We start from the raw sequence: 6,519 nt of genomic DNA, 5'->3' as shown, positions 1-6,519 counted from the left end.
CTGGGACAGTGGTTTATGGCGAGTTTGTCCACCACACTCCAGATTGCTCCTTCTCTCAGCAAAGAGGAGAAGAGAAGACTAGATTGAGGGAGCACAGAGTCTTGAGAGAAACTTAGGCTTATCTGCACACTGCTTGCTTCTGCCCATCATACCTTGGGAGGTAAGGGAGGCTGAAATTACTGTGCATCAGAAGCTGAGGCTTTGTTCATATGTTTGCTCCTCTACTGTAAAGGCTTCAGCTCTGAACTTAGCTTTATCAGGTGTTGGGAGGCATTAGGGATTTCAGTGACTAGAAGGCCCTGAATTTGGTGTGCCCTACACAGCTAGGATAGATCTTAAGATTCCCTCAGTCCTGCATATAAAATGCTTTCGGTCTGAACAGTGTCTTCCCCCCCCTTAGGTGAAGTCTCATCACCCATGTAGTTCTGGACTGGCTGGAGAAAACATGGAAAATAAAGGATGGGTGGTGTGATCTTCCTTACAGCTGATGGGCTTGCATCATCTCTTCTTCAAGCCTGTAATTCCCTGTTGTCAGGATGCCAAACTCATTCAGATTTTATAGCAAATGTCTAGAGGGAAAGTCCTTTTCCAGTAAAGCTTCTATACTTGAAGCCCATTTCCACCACTACTTTATTCCATTCCTCCTCCTACTCTCTGGCTCCAGGCAAATAAATAACCAGTGATGCTACCCTTGGAGTTGGTGGAGTCTTCCCACCATGGTTTGGTGAGAAGAAACAGCATTTAGGTATGTGATGTGATCAGTGATAATTCCAGGTATGAGACATGCTGTCAATATTTAGTAGCTTCCCTACTTTCTTTTCTACTCTCTTCCCTGTTAGTAAGACCCATGAAGGTCACTCTATTTTTTTTTTTTTTTTTTTTTTTTTTTGGTTTTTGGGTCACACCCAGCAGTGCTCAGGAGTTACTCCTGGCTCTATGCTCAGAAATCGCTCCTGGCAGGCTCGGGGGACCATATGGGATGCTGGGATTCAAACCACCATCCTTCTGCATGAAAGACAAACACCCTACCTCCATGCTATCTCTCTGGCCCATGAGGGTCACTGGTCACTCTTGAGGTTTAGAGCTGCTATATGAAGCCCATAAAATGATCCAACCTGGGCCCGGAGAGATAGCACAGCGGCGTTTGCCTTGCAAGCAGCCGATCCAGGACCAAAGGTGGTTGGTTCGAATCCCAGTGTCCCATATGGTCCCCCGTGCCTGCCAGGAGCTATTTCTGAGCAGACAGCCAGGAGTAACCCTTGAGCACTGCTGGGTGTGGCCCAAAAACCAAAAAAAAAAAAAAAAAAAAAAAAAAAAAAAAAAAGAAAAAAATGCTCCAACCTGATAACTTAATCAACCCTATAGCTTTGAACATCCCTCAAAAGTATCTTTTCTTTCTTTTTTTGAGGTCCTTTGAAATTCCTTCTTGGTTACTGAAGTCACTAATAAGCTAGAAGCACTTTCCTCATGTGCTTCATTTATGTACCAATAAATCAATATTTTCTAAAACTACAGCCCCTCATGATGATACTGGTAAGGAATTAAGTTGAATGACAGGCCAAGGGAGGTCATTTGACCCTTGAAAAACTTGTTAGGGAAAGGATGAACCTCAAACTCAGTTTAGGATCCAGAGGATAGAAGGATCCTCATTATAGCAATTGGTGAAATCCCCCAGTTCTTTGAAGGGGACATAGGGGAATGAAGAGGAGACTTAATGTAGAAGGAAAGTGCTCAGCACCCAATCTTAAGACAAATACCCTCTGTAAGGAGTAGTTCTTGATTAAAACCTGCTCTACTACAGTATATTTGGGCAAGTGAGATTTTTTTTTTTTTTTTTTTGTGGTTTTTGGGTCACACCTGGCAGTGCTCAGGGATTATTCCTGGCTCCAGGCTCAGAAACTGCTCCTGGCAGGCACGGGGGACCTTATGGGGCGACGGGATTCGAACTATGACATCTTGCATGAAGGGCAAACGCCTTACCTCCATGCTAACTCTCCGGCCCCTGGGCAAGTGAGATTTTACAACCTGAGCTTAGGGGAAGACAGCAGAAGGATTTCAATTGTTCCAGATGAAGTGGAGGACAAAACAAAATTGTCCCCTTCATTTCAGATTTTGGGACAGTAACAGGAGAATGAATGTGGGTATATGTGTGTTTCTCAGTCTCAAGATATAAGGCCTATTGGCTCTGAAGATCCACTTTTTTTTTTTTTTTTTTTTTTTTTTTGGTTTTTGGGTCACACCCGACAGCGCTCAGGGGTTACTCCTGGCTTCATGCTCAGAAATCGCTCCTGGCAGGCTCCGGGGACCATATGGGTTGCCGGGATTCGAACCGATGACCTTCTGCATGAAAGGCAAACGCCTTACCCTCCATGCTATCTCTCCGGCCCCTGAAGATCCACTTCTACACAGCCAACCTATGTTTGATCCCTGGTCCCTGGCATCCCGTATAGTTCCTAAGCACTGTCTAAAGTGAATCTTGAATACAGAGCCAGAAGTAACCCCTCACACTGCCAGGGGAAACAAACAAACTTTTAGTTTAAGTAACTGGTCTCTAGAACATAATCTCATGTATTTACTCTGGGCAGCAGGAGGCGAGGTTGCCAATGAGAGTTCTTGCCTAAATCATCCCTTAAAGAAGCCTTACCCCATATTTACCTGGCAGGGGAGCTACCATGATCACGAAGGTGGTTTCCCCAGAGTGAGGCTCACCCATTGCACTCCGGGTGTGCTGACCCCTGCGATTTCCCCAAGAAAAAAAATCAAAAAAAAAAAAAAAAGAAAAGAAGAAGAAGAAGCCTTACCAAAATACCAGGACATTTTTTTCATACTCCTGTTTGAAGAACTTCACCACAGGGCTTTATCCACTTTGGTTTTTATGCAACACTCAATAGTGTTGGGGCTACCCCACTCAACGGCTCTTCCAGCATGCTCAGAGGGCCATATGCTGAGAAGAAAACTTGGGTTTCCTGCATGCGAAATATGCACTCAGCCCTTTTTAGTAGTTATTTTTACTTTATTTAAATACAGTAAATCCAAGGTTGTTTGTAATATAGTTTATTTTGGGGGAGGAGCTACCCCTGTTGGTGCTCAAATGTTACTCCTTACAGGTTCCAAGGGCCATATGCCAGGGATACAATACAGGTTGGCCATGTGCAAGGCACATGCCGGTTTGCAATACCTGCTGTACTATTGCTCTGGCCCAATAGTTTGTTTTGTTTTTTGGCCACATCTGGCAGCATTCAGGAACTATTCTTTTTTTTTTTTTTTTTTGTGGTTTTTGGGTCACACCCAGCAGTGCTCAGGGGCTACTCCTGGCTCCAGGCTCAGAAATTGCTCCTGGCAGGCACGGGGGACCATATGGGACACTGGGATTCGAACCGATGACCTCCTGCATGAAAGGCAAACGCCTTACCTCCATGCTATCTCTCCGGCCCTGGGGGGGCTATTCATTATTAAGTTTCGGTTCTGCAATGTACACACCTTTCACCAGTGCACATTTCTTTCTTTCTTTTTTTTTTTTTTTGTGGATTTTGGGTCACACCTGGCAGTGCTCAGGGGTTTTTCCTGGCTCCGTGCTCAGAAATTGCTTCTGGCAGGCACGGGGGACCATATGGGACACCGGGATTCGAACCGATGACCTTCTGCATGAAAGGTAAATGCCTTACCTTCATGCTATCTCTCCGGCCCCACCAGTGCACATTTCCCACCACCAATGTCCCAGTTTCCCTCCGCACTGTTTTATTTATTTATTTATTTTAGTTTTTTGTGATGCTTGTGGTGTGCCAGAAACTGAAACCAGGTCTGATGTGTGCTAGACTAGGCATGTGCCCTAACCACTGTACTCTCTCTACAGCTGACTTTGTTTTGTTGCTTAACAAGAGAAATGAGGGCTTAATTAGGACAGTAGTTGTGGAATAAAATGCAAAAGGAAAGGAAGGGTGGAGAGATCATATGGGGTGCTTAGGATACTTGATTTACAAGCAAGTGCAGCTTGGGTTTGCTCCCTGACACTGTGTGGTCCCTGAGTCTGCTGAAGTGACCCTTGAGTGCAGAGTCAGGAGTATGCACTAAACACTGCAAGGTGTGGCCAAAAACTAAAAAGAAAAGAAAAAAAAATAAAAAGGAAAAGCTGCAGGGGCTGTGGAAAGAAAGTGAATCCAAAGAACTGAGTGGATATTGGGAGGAAAGAGAAGACAGAATTCTGAGAGTAGGGCAACTAAAAGAAACCAAAAGTTAGGAGATGAGGAGAAATAAATTAGTACAAATTAGGGCCTATTGAGTTTGAGGTGTTGCCAAATGTCCAGGGGAGGTAGCTAGAACCAAAATTTGGGAGGGCGGTCAGATCTTTGTACCATCCAATTTTGAAGACAAGGACTGAAAAATTATCCCAGACTTTGGTGATCACACTATAGGAGTCATGAACCCAATGTGGATTTTTGTTTGTTTGTTTGTTTTGTTTTTGGGTCACACCTGGCAGCACTCAGAGGTTCCTCCTGGCTCTCCACTCAGAAATCGCTCCTGGTAGGCTCAGAGATTCGAATCATCGACCTTCTGCATGCAAGGCATGCCTTACCTCTATGCTATCTCTCCGGCCCTCAATGTGGTCTTTTAAATTAAAATTTTTGTGTGTGTGTGTGGTTTTGGGTCACACCTGGCAGTGCTCAGGGGTTATTCCTGGCTCCAGCCTCAGAAATTGCTCCTGGCAGGCACGGGGGACCATATGGGACACCGGGATTCGAACCGATGACCTCCTGCATAAAAGGCAAACACCTTACTTTCATGCTATCTCTCCGGCCCCTTAAATTAATTTTTAATTTAAAAAAATTTTGTGGGACTGTCACATACCTGGGCTTACTCCTGGCTCTGCATTCAGAGATTACTTCTGGCTGGCCCGACTATATGTAGTGGTGGGATCAAACACAGATATTTTCTCCAGCCCCTCAATTAGGACTTATTTGGGGGGGGGGCACACCTAGGGTTGCTCAGGACTCCTATTTGGGCTTAGGGGACCACATGGGATGCCAGGGATCGAATCCAGATCAACCATGTGCAAAATAAGTGACATAGCCACCCTACTATTGCTCAGGTCCCTCAATGAGAACTTTTAAAGAATCCAGAGGCAAAGGCCTGAATTGGCTGTAAGGGTTTATAACAGGGGTCTTCAAACTACGGCCCTCGGGCCACATGTGGCCCGCAGAGGAGTCTGATCCGGCCTGCCAGCAGTGAGCGCTGTTTGGTTGCCAAGATACCTGCCAGCATATACACTCAGTGTATATCCAAATATCAGAAACCATGCACTCAAAATGGTAACCATCTTTGGTAGCACTTATGCCTGTGAACAGACTTTTTCAAAAATGAATATCTGAAATCTCCAACCAGATCAAGATTGACTGATGCCCACATGCATCACTTGTTACGGCTGGCAGTGACAAATATGGAACCGGACATTGACCATCTCATTAGCCAAAAGCAGGCCCACAGTTCCCATTGAAATACTGGTGCGTGACCTGTTTATTTATAAATGGTTTTCATTTTATTTATATAAGATATGTGCAGTGTGAGTAGGAATTAGTAGCTCATATAGTCCGGCCCTCCAGCTCTCTAAGGGACTGTAATCCGGCCCCCACTTTAAAAAGTTTGAAGACCCCTGGTTTATAACATGCAGAATGGAACTTTTTGAGTGATCTGGAATAACTAAAAACCATTACAGAACCAGAGTAATAGTACAAGGGGAATGATACTAACCCTGCATGCAGCCATCCCCAGTTCAATCTCTGGTACAGAGCTGCGTTGTACTACCAGTGCCAGTTGCCCTTTTCCCCACTGCAAAGCCTTTTTAGGGGTAGAGAGAATAGAAAGTCAGGCACTTGTTTGACGTAACTAAGGCCGACTCTGGTTGGATCCCTGCACCACCAGGAGTCACTCCTGAGCACCACTGGATCTGACCCTCAAACTCCCCAAACTAAACCCCCTAATACCCTCTTAAAATCCCTGTGCAATTGCAAAAGGGTTCTTCCAAATAACAGTCTTTTGAGGAATCAATGAAAAGGAAAAGAAGGTAAGGTCGGAGGAAAAAGTCAGGGAAACGTCCTTGTTCTTTTTTATTTAAATATAAATTACTTTAAAGGCCATGTATCATATAGTTGACATAGTTGATCATAATACATTTGTTTCCAGGTAAGAGGGAGCGAAATTACTTTGTAAAGAAGTACAAGAAAATTTGTGAGGGGCTGTAGTGGAGGGCAACCAACCAACCAACCAACCCCTCTCAGCCTAGAGCCAGGAGTAACCTGTTGCCAGTGTACCCCCCCCCACCCCACACACACACTTTCAGCCTAGAGCCAGGAGTGACCTGGCCCGAAAACCAAAAAGAAAAGGAAAAATGTGTGAGACGTTTTACCTCGCGATGAGGTTTCCCATGGATCCAGGTGCCCACCGCTTCCTTTCCATATTAAATGATGGGGAAAAATAGAGGCTGACGGTCTGCGGAGGCTGCGAGGAACTTGGCCTTGGTCCCAC

General features: G+C 45.1%; 1 pseudogene; it reads left to right on the top strand.

Moving 5' to 3' along the window:
- The first annotated feature begins 2,647 nt into the window (after window positions 1–2,647).
- Window positions 2,648–2,772, top strand: LOC126023315 (uncharacterized; annotated as a pseudogene).
- Window positions 2,773–6,519: the final 3,747 nt, after the last annotated feature.

This window comes from Suncus etruscus, chromosome 11 (assembly GCF_024139225.1).
Source record: "Suncus etruscus isolate mSunEtr1 chromosome 11, mSunEtr1.pri.cur, whole genome shotgun sequence".
Taxonomy (NCBI): domain Eukaryota; kingdom Metazoa; phylum Chordata; class Mammalia; order Eulipotyphla; family Soricidae; genus Suncus; species Suncus etruscus.
This window is presented reverse-complemented; position numbering and strand designations above follow the sequence as displayed.